Genomic DNA, 14,409 nt, shown 5'->3' with positions numbered 1-14,409 from the left:
TGGGGTTTTAAAATACTTTTTTTTTCATTTTCGACCAATATGGTGTCCTATGGTTTTTAGATTTTTGGTTTTAATCCACCTTGAGTTGTGAACAGATTGTTTAATACTTAACGTTTAAGTGAAATCTTCTGACCAAATTATAAAACGGATACATTAAATTAAAAGGGAAAGTGTTTTAGTATGCATATTAAATACAGATGAATTATGTAAAAAATACTTTACTATCATTATATATTGTCCAGCATACATGTCTTCCATAATTTACTACATCAATTCAATGAGAATGCTTGAGATTTCTTTTTAATTTTTTTATCTGTTCCACACAGATATACCCGCCTTACACTTTTTTCCTTTTTTTTCCATTAATTTATTTATTTATTCACTTTACATCCTCATCACTGCTTTCACCTTCCTTCTGGTAGAGCCCCCTGACCCACACAGTCCCTCCTCCCATACCTCCTTCCTAAGCCTAACCCTGCAGAGGCTTGATGTGCCAGGGTGGGGGGATACCCAGTTGAGATTTCTTAAATAGCAGTTTTTCTCTGTAGTGATAACATACAAATTGTTTAACATTTTATTTACAAAGTCACACACATACATAATTCTCTTTAAGAATTTCAATTCTTTGATTATATAGTAATATGTAAGCATACTCAAGATAGAAGACTGAAAATAAAAGAATTTAAACATACTTTGGGAATAATTAGATTCCTTTGTTTTAGGTCTGACTCAAAGCTTTCTGAATTCATTTTATTTTTAAAACCATGTATTAAAATTTTTGTTTAAAATGAAAATTATAGTTGAGGTCTTTAGAATTGTACAATCTTTGAGTACAAATAAAAAATATATAACTCATGGAGAAACATGAGTATATAGCCATACTCAGTGTTCTTTCTGCTTTATGGGCATCTGGAATCAGACACACTCATCCTACTGCAGTTTGCTTTGAAGCATGTAACTTGTTCTGCATTGTGAGGAGGGGAGTGTATAGAAGCTGTGTTTTAAAATGGCAGAGCCACTTAGAGAATGACACCAGGAACCAAAAAATAGAATTAAACCTGGATCTCTGAGTCACCACATAGAAGCCAAAGAATAAGTATTTCAGCATCTGTAAACCATTTTCCATTTCTTTGTTATAGTTTTCTTCCTGTGATTGTTTCATGTTGTTTCTCAAATTTTAAAGAATCTAAAAGCCTTCCTTAGTGTAAGGGACATATAGAAACAGGCAATGGATACTAGTTTATTAGTATCTGTTTAAAGAGTCACTAGTGTGATACCAAATCTGTAGTGTAGGCAAGATGGAATCTATGCATTAATCTGGTAAAGGTTAGGTATTTATCATCAGAGTATAACCTAACTAGCACATGGCAGATCTCAACAAACTCTTGATTCTTAGTATGTCTAGACTATACATACAGTCTATAAGATTGCCTGTTCTGTTGGAGACTCCATTTATAAAGATCCTTTTTAGAGGCTCAAATCTTGGTCCCATTTGACCTGTGATTGTAGTTATGCCTCTGGGTGAAAATTACATGTCGTGGAAGCTTCTCTATCCCAAGAGACTTTTCCAAACCTCCCCTAATTTGTCATTTAATTTTAGAAAAATCAATACGCTGGTGATAAGAATACTTAACTCCCAATTCATGAGAAGAAGCTATTAATTCAGTATGAAATCATAAGATCACATAATTCTGAATTATAGTTTAGGGTTTCTTTTAAAGATTTATTTATTTTATGTTTATGAATGCTCTTATCTGCATGTACACCTGCATGCTAGAAGAGGCCTCTAGATGGTTGTGAGCCACCATGTGGGTGCTGGGAATTAAACTCGGGACCTCTGGAAGAGCAGCCAGTGCTCTTAGCCACTGAGCTGTCTCTCCAGCCCTAGTTTGGGGTTTTTGTTTGGTTGGTTTTATTGTATTTTGTTGGGTTTTGTTGTGCAACGTAGAACTGAGTAAGGACAAACTAACAAAGTTGATCTATAGAAGTGGTCACAGGAATAGCTAGATGGAACTCTGGAAGCCATATCATAGAGAAAGTTGTTAAAAATAATTAAGGAATTTTTATTTTTAAAGAGAAACAGGATGACACTGAGTCTGAGATGGTTAAAATGAAATTTGTCTTATACTTCTCTGATCTTCACAATATTTGATTAATAGGTGTTTGTTGGAATGAGGCATATAGGCCACCCAAGATCTGGGTCTGGTAAGACTTTATAGAATGAGCACTTATTCTGAAATTGATTGTAAATAGTAGCTAGCAGTTTCTAGTGTGTTTGATGATCATCCTCAAAACTCATAAGGATAAGATTTTTGGTGAAGATTTTTATTTTTAAGACATGATCTCTCTCTGGAGGCTGGAGAGATGGCTCAGTTGTTGAGAGCACTGACTGCTCTTCCAGAGGTCCTGAGTTCAATTCCCAGCAACCACATGGTGGCTCACAACCATCTGTAATGATATCTGATGCCGTCTCGTGGTATGTCTGAAGATAGCTACAGTGTACTCCTACAAAAAAATAAATAAATCTCTTAAAAAATATAATGAACGAATGCTCCATTTGAAAAAAAAAAAAAAGACATGATCTCTCCAAGTAACCCTGGCTGTCCAATAACTTTTATGGACCAGGTTAGCCTTGAGCTCACAGAGATCCTCCTGCCTCTTCCTCCCAAGTGCTAAGATTAAAGGTGTGTGCCACTGCATAGCCTGATAAAGAATTTTTGCTTGGGTTTGAAGAGATAGCTCAGTGGTAAGAGTGCTTGGTATGAAAGCAAGACAACCTCATTTCACATCCCCCAGCACCCGTATAAAAAGCTGGGCATGGCTGTAGATGATTCTAATACTAGCCTTAAAGGGTAGAGAAAGTGAATCCTGGAAGTTCACGGGCCCCCTTGCTTACCTTAAAGAAATTATCTTTAATGGTCTTTTATAATTGAGCCAATGTTTGATTATCTTTAATTTTTACATAGAGACAAAATAGTGTACTAATTTAAAATAACACCTGGTTAGTTTAAAGCCAGTATTACATTTTTAATGTTAGAGAATGCTGAGGATTTGACATTTAATCTACTTATATCTCTTACACTTCTGTCTTTTCCACTTTGATGTCTCTTTATCACAAGTACCAAGTCTTATACCTAGCTAGCATACTACACATTTTCGATTGATAGCAAAGATAGAGGCGCATTATTACATTAATCTTCAGTAATGAGTAATCAGGCAAGTAATCAGGCACCGAAATCTTTTTAATGTAGCTGCAGGCTAATTATATATTCAGCAGGGAGGAAATACTGACATTCTGATATTATAGCTCAGTAGAATAGTGCATGCTTAGCCTGCACAAAGCCCTGAATTCAATTGTAGACATGAGAAAGATTTTTTTTATAAAAATTGTTACATGAGGGCTTATAAGATGTCTCAGTGGGAAACTGACGTTATAGGAGGAGAAAATCAGCTCCACAAAGTTGTTCACATGATGGGATGGATGGATGGATGGATGGATGGGTGGATGGATGTTGCTACATGGCAAATTATCCCTTGAGATATAAGTTATTTTAACTGCATGTGGGGGATGGGCAGGCTGTAGCTCGCATGTGGGCATGGGTTTAGGTGGGTTGTGAGAAGTTGCAGAACTCTGCTCCAGGCATGGAGAGATCTCAGTCTGAGGTCCCACAGGGACAGAGCTCTTGGGTCATAGGTCTCCGGGTCAAGGCGGCTGGCAAGAGACAGGTGATCTCAGCCCTTGGGCAGCAGCCGAGAGGGGTGAGGGAAAGACGCTCTGGTGGCACCCCATGTGGTGGAGACTCTTGGTCAAGCGGAAAGTAAATGAAGCTGTACCATGTACCCCCACCACCACCACCATCCTCAGGGCAAGCCTGAGGTTAAATATCTTCTGTGAGTAGGAGGAGGGTCTGGGAAGGAATGCTTAATTGGCTATGCCCTCTGGCCTCTAGGTATCTCATTCATATGGGGATCTCTTGAGGCTCTGCGGCCTGTAGTCACGCCCTTTACCTGTGCTACCTGTGCTATCTGTGCTTCGTGACCTAAGGCCACAAACCTTTCTTAGGGAGAGCCTGAAGATAAGTGAAAGGAACCAGGGCCCAGGAGCAAGGCCGAACACCTACTGTCCCATTAGGATATTATCTGGGGTTCAAGGCCTGTCCTCAAACAGGTACCCGGCTGCCTCTCATAGCCCACTGCCCCACACACATGGGTTAGGCAAAATGGGGAAGAAATTTAGGAAAGAATCTTTGTAGCTCACAAGTCAAGTGGAGTACTTCATGTGGTTCCTAATCCCTTCATGTTTATTACTCATTTTCAAGTCATCAAATAAATAAGAATAATAAACAAGCCAGGTTTGTTGGTGCCATCTTCCAAGTAATATGGAAAGGACTGTTAGTGTAGAATCTCGTTAACTGATTAATCTCACTACCAACAGGCTTACTGTAAAACAGGGATCAGATACCTGAGTTTTAGTTATTGAACTCTAAATAATGTATGGAATAGAATGTTTCTGAGATGTATTCTAACTAAACATTTACTGTGTTTCTTTACTTAATACTGTTAAGGCCTAATACTACAGATGTATGGTCTGTTTAAGAAACAGTTCCAACAAACTGAAATGGAAGACCTTTGTACCTTTATTATTTCTTGACAATTATTAGGAATCTGTATTTTTATTGTGTATATTATGCTGTTTGAAAAATAAAAATTAAGTAAAAACTACTCAGTCAGACTACTAGAGTGTCTCCTTGGTAAGGAAGTAAATTTCTTCCTTCCTTTTGGGCATTATAATTTCCTGTTTGGGTAAAACAGACATTTTAGGAATGAAGAAAATCTGTCTTCTTCATCTTTTGGGCTCCCGTAGTATCTACAACACAAGATGCCTGGTGGGTGGGCTAGCATACTCAGTAGAAGACCCATAGGAGGGCCAATACTGCCTAGAGTCAAGAAGTAGGGAGAACCTTTCGTTAGCAGGACAGTGCTTATTTTAAGGCTTCAAAGTGAAGTATTTTTACTTGAAATTTATTTCAAAAGTAGAGTGCATGTGTGCCGATGATGACGTATTGCTATATAATGGTCTCCTTGTCCATAATATTGTATTATTATAATAATAGTAGTAATCATCTTCGGCTGGATTTGCAGTGCATGTGTATACACAAACACACAGAAGAATCCTAATAAACATAATCTGGCAGTTTAAAAAACTGTTTTGACTTAATAGTTACAGAATTTTACGATGCGAAAGAAAAGAGACAGCCAAGGTTGAGGAAAAGGATTCTGAGTTCAAAATCAGCCTGGGTTATTATATAGCAAGGCCTTTCAGATTGCCAGGGAGAGGGCCGTGTGGAAAAGGTTGCGCAGTTGTTTGTGGGCAGGCACACACAATGTTTGGTATCTGTTTTCTCCCTCCTCTCCCATCTTTTCACTCTACTGTTTTTTCTCATTTCTTCCCTCTATTTTTATCATATCCAAGAAATTTGACATGGGTAAAATATTTTTTAGTACGCTAACCATCCGTCCTTATTGTTCCACAATTATCCTCAATTTTTAAAACATCTAAAATCTAACCAAATGCAAAGCTTTAGGTTTGTTTACTGTTTTGTGGGCTTCCAATTTTTATAAAGTATACATACACACACATTTATGTATTTGTGAGACTTATATGCCTGCATGCCAGAAGGGGCATCGGATCCCATTATAGATGTGAGACTGTGTTGTTACTGGGAATTGAACTCAGGATCTCTGGAAGAGTAGCCAATGCTCTTAACAGCTATCTCTCTAACCTCCTCAAATTTACATTCCTAAGAGTTTAGACTAGCTTTCTTAGAAAATGGCCAATGTCTAAACTGTGATTATTCAGTTTTGGGGATGAATACAGTATGAATAACTGTATTACATCAGAAGACACAAAACAACTCATAGAGTATGTTGTTTGAAGAATTTCATACTAATTGTCTAGTTTCTTCCCAGTTCTCATCTCTTCGTTGTACCGCCCTTTAGCATGTATGTTCTGTTCAGCTGTTCTAAGTTCCCCCAAAGCAACCATCACAGCCAATTTTTTTTTTCCAGGAATAGTTGCTGCCTCTAAAAAAAGGTACAAATGATTTTTCTCAGATGAAATCTTTACTCCTTATGGTAAGCATAATTTCAAGGCAGTTTTACTTCAAAATGACAACAGAAACTTGTTATGAAGCAGATGGACATGCTGGCATACATAATAAAATGAAGCAAGTCATTTATATTATGACAAAAACTAAAATGAATATTTCCATACTTCAGATAATTCTATTTCTCTTTAAGATTTAGAAATAATTAGGTCTTATAAATTCTAATTAGTGAAAAGTTATAATTAAGACATTTTCAGATAGCTTTATAATTGTCAAGTAAAGGCTTCCCTCTCATTTGAAAAAGGGTAAGTATGCTGTTGATAATAAACCCCAGTGGTACGTAATGCTTGCTTAGCAGCTGTCTTAAGTTGGACTCCACAGCACTGGAGGGGGAGAAGCAAAGTCCACTAATAAACAGTCTCTATTCAGTCTTTAAATTGCAAGCAAAACACAGAACCTCATTTTCAATGCCATAGCAGTAATTACCTAAGTTGGCTTTGTTATCCTATCACTGTTAAACCAATTTAGAAAGGTTCCTTTCTTTTCTCTTTCTCTTACCTTTTTCCTGAGTTGTCAGATTATCTTTGTTGGGTAATCAAAAAGAGCCTCATGGACTACAGGATTATGCACTTCATACAAGACATTTTAGTGGCAAAGAAAAGTTTGTTTTCTAGTTAGTGGTACACATATCATTTTCTTCAATTAGTGCAGGTAATATGTGAGCATTGGCTGACGGTATCCTTAGAGCATTTCTGCATTCTCGTGGAAATAGAATCTTTGTTTAACAGAAGAGAAACCAAGGCAGGTAGAATAAAAAGACTTTTCAGTTACTCAGTGTATTGCTGAAAAGGCAAAATTAATTTTCCTCATTTTGTTTTGTCTTTTCATGCTTAATGAGTTTCTTTTCATTCGATTCCTTTTCTTGAGTCATCCTTGGGCTAAGGTAGACAGCATCTGACAGCAGGCTGAGCTGTCCTCTGTCATAGTTCTGTCACTGTCTCCATCTACTGGTGTGAAGGAGTAATGCTCTTTCCTAAATATTCAAGCTGCTTCATTTTATCAAAACCACACTAAACAACAAGGAATTGCCCCCTAAATGCATTTTCTTTTTCTGTGAAAAAAGTCAGTTTAAAGATACTAAAAGTGTCATAGGATGTCAGCTTTTGGAGGTGGTGTGTGTGGGTGTGTGGATATGTGTTTGCATGCATATCATGTTTTATTGATACTAGAGAGTTTCTTAAAATTTATATGTATTGTAAGTAGGTGTGGTGGTGCACACCTTTAATCCCAGTACTCAGGAGGCTGAGTCAAGCAGATTCCTGTGACTTCAAGGGCAGCCAGAGATACATAGTGAGACCCTGTCTTGAAAAAACAAAACCAAGCCCCCAAAATTATATATATTAACAATATCAGATTCATTATTTTATTCTTTAGGATGTATGATCCATTTACCTTTTTTGCACCATGATTGAATCAGGCATCATGGTGCAAAGAGTAGTATTTAGCAAGAAACGTCCCAAATCCTGACGGTCTTTGCATACTCAGATTGCTCGCGTTTTAATCATTGCTTCTGACTTGCTAATGAAAAGCTCAATATAGCTTCTGATGCATTCCAGATATTCTGAGTGGTGACTGGCTAGAGAATCACTGACATCACAACCAGCAGCTGTTGATTTCTATTGTCTCTTAGTCCTCAGTAAGTGCTATCTTCTGCTCCTGGTGCCTGACTAATCTGAGTGTGTGTGTGTTCAGCTCTGTAGAGAAGCAATGCAAAGTGTCAGTGTACAGACAGTATGGAAAGTGTGTTTTCAGTAGCTCTGTATGATGAAGCAAATGCCAGTACAATGAAGGTATGTGATTCTGAACTCATTTTTTATGTTTATAGAAGATATTAGAAAGATAAATTATTCTTGTTTACTTATTACCATAATTTTTATTAATGTATATATGCAATAAAACCTCAAATTAGGGCATTTAAAATATTATTTTTACAAAGATATGTGTGCATTTAGTTAGTTAGAAGTCATGTACCCACAGTAGTGCCAGTTCCTTCCTACACCTCAGATTTTCAACATTTCTTATATCATGTAGATCTAGTGGTTTACCTGTGTGCTGGTTTGTATTTTTATATAGCAAAACAAGTTATCAGTTGAAAGAAATGTCTTGTTTAAGTTCATATTAAAATGGATCAGCTACATGGCTTATTCAATTTTTACATTCCACTATGTAGCAAATAACAGTGTGAATAACCAGTTGGAAATGAAGAAACTAAGTACTTTAACTCAAAACCCATGTTAATATTTGTGCTCTTGATTAAGGACGGTGTAGATAATTTTTAAAGTACTTAGGAAAAAAATGTAGAATTGTCATTGCTGTGACTGGCATGATGAAACACCATGTTACAAAGAAAAGAATAAATGTCAATCTCACTCTGATTCTTAGAATTATCTGATTTTCTAATTGTACTGTCTGAAAACTTGGTATCCCCCTTGTTTTCCTCAAAACTGGAATCTTACCTCATAATTATGTTGATAGGGACAGTGTGTCCACAAGGACGCAACTGACTTGTTTATAAAATTTTATAGTCTTTTTTTAAGAGTTTACTTGCCTTTTACCTGACATTCGCTGAGATTTTAACAAGATTTGCAATTGCTGTGGCATCTTTAAATGTCTCACCTTGAATAACAGTTCTTTTGTTCTTAAGAAATAACTCAAATATTTCAGTTTTAGATAACATAGGAAAATCACTAAATGGCCATGTAGGAAGTCTGAGTATCGTCTTTCATTTTCAATCAACTGTGCTTGTAATTAGGTTCATAAATATACTAATATCTGTTATTGAAACTAGACTTTTATCAAATGCATCATTTCAATCTTGTGCTTGGAAAATACTACCACCATTTCTTTTAAGTGTCAGATTTTTACATTTTTATATTGAGCACTTCCAATAAATGGAAAAAATTAACCTGAGCAGTACTTACCTTATATTCTTAACAACTGCTCTCTTCTAAACATCTAGTTCACTTTTAATCTTTTCCCCATCCCGTTCCTTCGGGTTTTGTCTGTGGCTCTCTTTGCCTCTTCTCTTACACTCATCGCCCCCTCTTCCATCTTCTTTCCCACCTTGTCTCAGGCTTTCTGCATCTACTTGGTATCTTACCCTTCCTCTCTCTGATGGATTCTATATTAATCTTTCCTCTTCTTAATCCCCTTCTCTCTTCATAATATTCACTTTTTTCTTTCTCTTTCTCTCCTCCTCCCTCTCCTTCTAGTCTCTGGTCTGCCTGTCTCGACCTCTATAACTACCATGTGCTTCTTTCTCACACCCTGTACCCTCATCCTCCTCTTGTGTCTCACCCTCATTCCCTGTGTTTCTCTTGTTGATATGTTTGTATCTCTGCCTCTGGCTCTGTGTCTTTGAGGTTTGGGGGTTTCTATTCCTCTCTCGTGGCTGTCTTCTTTCACTAATTTCTATGTAAGATTTCAGTTCTTTCACTAATTTCTATGTAAGATTTCAGTTGTCACCGAATGTGGAAGAGCAGTTGACTTTAATCTGTTATGTTGCTGCTGCTTAGTTAGCAGCAGTTCCTGGTTGCATTTTAATTTATGTTAAATTCTGTTCTCTCTCAAACAGGTAGATAAGGAGTTATGATCTTAAGGTGATACACTTTAAGTAAACAGATTTTTAGTATTGTTCTTTTTTTTTAGAATTCTATGCTTGAGGCATTAGATTGAAGTTATTACATATTAAATATTTTAAAATGCTTTGTCTTCTCAAGTTGTACATGGGTAGGTCATTATGAGACAGGTTTGAATCTTAAGTGGTTTTTTTTTCCTATTAAATTTTTAGGTTTATAGAAAGGAATTAAAAATCAAGACACTATAGTTAATTTTCTCATCATAAATTTTTCAATACTTCTATGGCCTTTTATGTCATTATTTTTCAAATGTGTCACAATGGATATATGCTTACATTCTCTAACATGTGACTTTTATTTTGAAGTAACTATAGATTCAGGAGATATTACAGAAATAAATAGTACAGAGAAGTTTCATGGTAGGTTTTATTTGTTTTATAGGTTTTGTTTTGCTTTGTTAGAAAGGAGTGAACCCAAGATCATGTATATGCTAGGCAAAGTACTCTGCCATTGATCTTCATTTTCAGCCATTTTAAAAATTTATTTTTAGCCAGAGTCTTGCTGAGTTGCATCAGCTATTTCATTATTGCTGGATAGCATCTACCCAGTAAATGTGAGATCCTTCCTGAGTCTCCAGAGTAGCTGTATCACATGGGTACACTATGACAGGAAAACACAGGACGCTTTCAAGTCTTGACACTTTAAAAGTGATATCCTCAAGATTCTGTAACAAGTTTTTAAAATACAAGAGTTCACTTCCCATTTACCTAAATACAAAAATCCTAAATCTTTTAAACCTTACAACAGTCATATTTCCACTCTGTTTCATAAAGCAAATTAAGACAACAATTTGTTGAAATATACTATATATTGATAGTACCATCATGGCTTTGTGATAACTAGTATAATCTTACCTCAAAAGAAAATGCGTGAAAAGTTTTCTGTACATAGTATTCCTATGTGTGGTCAAGAAACAGATATAGAAATTGAATATTTTCAGAGTTAAATGCTGTTTTCACATACATGCTTCCTGCCCCCATGAAATGTAGCAATTATTACTTCTGCATTGTTTTGATGATTCTACTCTTTTATTACTGTCTCTGGTATGTGATTGTTGTGAGCGGTATAAGGTGAAGGTGAAGTTAGAACCCTCCCATTGTCTCTATAGGCCTCTATACCTCTATAGCTAATCAGTACTCATTTTAATTGATTTCTGTTAATTTTGGTACAGAATACAGCCTGACCATCCCTAATCCCCATGTCCAAAATGCTAAATAATCTTTCTGAATGGTAAAATGGTGCCATATAAAAAAATTCTACACTTTATCTCATGTCAAAGTCAAAATGAAGACACACCAAACGTATAAATAAAACTGCCTCCAGGCCAGAAAAATAGATAGTGTCTTAGTTAGAGTTTTACTGCTGTGAACAGACACCATGGCCAAGGGAAGTCTTATAAAGGACAGCATTTAATTAGGGCTGGCTTACAGGTTCAGAGGTTCATTCCATTATCATCAAGGCAGAAACATGGCAGCATTCAGGCAGACATGGTACAGGAGCGGGTGAGAGTAATACATCTTCATTTGAAGGCTGCTAACAGAATATTTGCTTCCAGGCAGGTAGTATGAGGCTTTTAAAGTCCACATCCACAGTGATGCACCTACTTCAACAAGGCCACACCTTCTAATAGTGCCACTCCCTGGGCTGAGCATATACAAACCAAGACAGACAGACAGACAGACAGACAGACAGACGTGTGTCTGTGTGTGTGTGTGTGGGTGTTTGTATGCACACGCACGTATACCCACACATGAATGGTTGGTATTTAATAGGATAAGCATCTATGCGCATGCAAATGTGATTTTAATAAATTATGTATGTGTGTATGCTTGCTTGTCTGTATATGCACTGTGTGTGTTCAGGTGTTCAACATGGCCAGAAGAGGGTGTTAGAGCCCTAGAAGTTGGAATTACAGGTAGTCATCAACTACTTGAATGGATGCTGGAAACTGAACTTATGTCCTGTGCAAGAGCAGCAGGTGTTCTTAACCTCCAAGCTATCTCTCCAGGTCAAAAATAAGATAAATATCTTTTAAATACAAAACACTCCTGATCTCTAGCATTTTGGGCAAAGGCTGTGTAGTCTGTGCAATCAGTTTTATTTACCCCCTAAATTCCTCTAAGCCAAAGTTCTAAAAAGTATAACTCAGTAAATTTAATGGAGGAAGTTCCATTAATATCTCATTGCTCAGTCTTAATTCTCACAAGTAGAGTAAGTTTATACAAATATAAATATATTTCTTGGTTCTTAATTCTCCAGATGCTTATATGTGGCTAGCATATAAATATATATGTATATTGTGAGGATTTTCCTGTGCACTTAAAACTGGCTTCAAAATTGCTGTCCTCCTATTGTAACCTTCTAGATGCTAGAATCACAGATAGACACCAAATAGATCTTTATTTTATACACAAATGTTATAAAATGGTGTACATTATGTAGTATATAAATGTCGCAAATAGTATTATGTAAATCTGACATTTTTGCAAATATTTTATTATATAGTGTACATATTTTCTAATGTCTGTATAGCGAATATAAGTCTATGGATATACATTTGTATAATATATATGCAGGAAATAAAAAACAAGGTTTGTTAAGATTTATGTAGTGTTTATAAAGAACCATGAGCCTGCAAAAACCACATGTAGTTTGTGAATCTGCATGAGAAAGGAAGCACCTGTAGAAGTGCTATATCTCACTAGAAGTCCTTCAATTTATTAAGAGTTCAAGAATTCATCATGGTCACTTTATCTGGTTTACAAATGATACTAAGTTTGTTATTTGTTACTTATCATTTCCTTATTTTTAAATGTTTCAAGGAGTGCATGGCTGATGTCTAGAATAGCAGACATTTACACTGATACCACAGGTGTTTTCAAGCAGCTTTTGTTGTTGTTCACCTAAGCAGAATCTCACGTAGTCCAGGTGAGCCTTGAGTTCTGTATGTAGTAGAAGGTAACTTTGAACTTCTGATTTTCCTTCCTCCCCCTCTACATAACACCCAGTTTATTTGGGGCCTGTTTATGGAACACAGTCTACCAATTGAGTTACATCCCCAGCCCATGTCTATTTTCAGACATGTCTTTAAAATAGACAGTGACGTATGATAACTGAGCTTATGAGACAGGGTCATCAGAGGAAAATAACAGAACATTTTATTGTCGGTAATTTTACAGTAGTGGCTAAACCACAGCTCTCCTTACCAGCTGTAGAGTAAGCAACAATAAAAGTTGGGCAGTACATGAAATGAGCAGTTATAAAATAACACAAAAGAAATTTACTAGGTATTGACAACAAAATGAGTGAGACATGGCTAAGAAATGATGAAGGGAAGTCTTTTAAAAGTGAAACTTCCAACCGATCAGCTTCCAGCCATAGAAAGCTGAGCCAATTAAGATAGCAATGTAGGTACTTTAAAAAGACTATACAGGCCTTCTAGCTCCTTGCTCAGTATGTCCTGTGATGGATCTCTAGGTACAGTGAGCAGCTGAGCATTGTCTGCCCTCAACAGCAGCTCCTCACAAGGAAAAGTTGTTTGTACTTTACAGTACAAAGAATAGCTTTATAGTGTTTGAGGATGAGTGATGACAACAGAAAAACTCCTGGTCTACCAAATATCTGTTTTTAACCTATTTGTTACTAATTACAAAATGATCTTTTACTCAAAGAAGATATAAAACCTTGTGAGACCCTCAGCCCAGCCCATATATTCCTTAGAGATGCTGTTTTGAATAAGGGCTGTGGTCTTTTGTTAGAATGCAGTTGGCAATTTAACTAAGAGTAATAAAAAGTTATAAAACAAGTGTCTTTCAGTTGTATATTTAATTAAAATTCTATAGAAGAAACACCCTGCTTCATAAAGGAACAGGGTCATATTAGATAATAGAAGTTCCACATGTTGGCAAAATATATTAAGCCATTAAAGTACCATTGCGTGGATTAGATAAATTTACCTAAAGCCCAATATGAACTTTGTAAGACTCTGATGGCAAACCATTGTATCTTTGAAATCTCAAAAGGCTTTTCATTATTATTACCTTGAAATGCCAGTCATGGGTAAAGGCTGTAAAAAGATAACTTAATACATAGTCAGTACAGAAAAATATTAAGGAAAAGATAATTTTAAAATCATGAATACCACATCAGAATCTTCTAAATTATCATACAAACAAGTGTTTTCAGCAGATGAATATAAAACAGATGTGTACATTTTTGAGAAATGATTGAATAAAGATTAATTCAAACGTGATGCCTCCTGCCTTTAATCCCAGCACTAGGAAGGTAGAATCCAGTCTGGTCAGGGACTGGAACATAGGGAGTTCCAGACTAGCTAAAGATACACAGGTGAGACCTGTTTGAGAGAGATAAAAACAGACAAACCAGCGTGCGTGCGTGCATGCGTGCATACATACTGGGAATGGTGTTAACCTTTTATATATAATGCTATGAGCTTTGCATAGAACACATCAGTCAAGCATATGAGGAAATTGGCACCCATCCAGCATCATCTCCCTAATAAGAATACTACTGCTCAGTGGCCCACATGAGTCACCTTACAGGAATAAACATAGCAGGCCCACCATGAAGGACAAGGATATTAC

General features: G+C 36.3%; 1 protein-coding gene across 8 annotated transcripts in view; it reads left to right on the top strand.

Annotated features, from left to right (window-relative positions):
* The window catches only part of R3hdm1 (R3H domain containing 1), a 136,392-nt gene that overhangs the window by 26,238 nt on the left and 95,745 nt on the right, over positions 1-14,409 (top strand). The window lies entirely within an intron of this gene.

This window comes from Grammomys surdaster, unplaced genomic scaffold (assembly GCF_004785775.1).
Source record: "Grammomys surdaster isolate TR1022 unplaced genomic scaffold, NIH_TR_1.0 208, whole genome shotgun sequence".
Lineage (NCBI taxonomy): Eukaryota > Metazoa > Chordata > Mammalia > Rodentia > Muridae > Grammomys > Grammomys surdaster.
The sequence above is the reverse complement of the archived record's forward strand: the minus strand, read 5'-3'. Positions and strand labels throughout refer to the sequence as shown.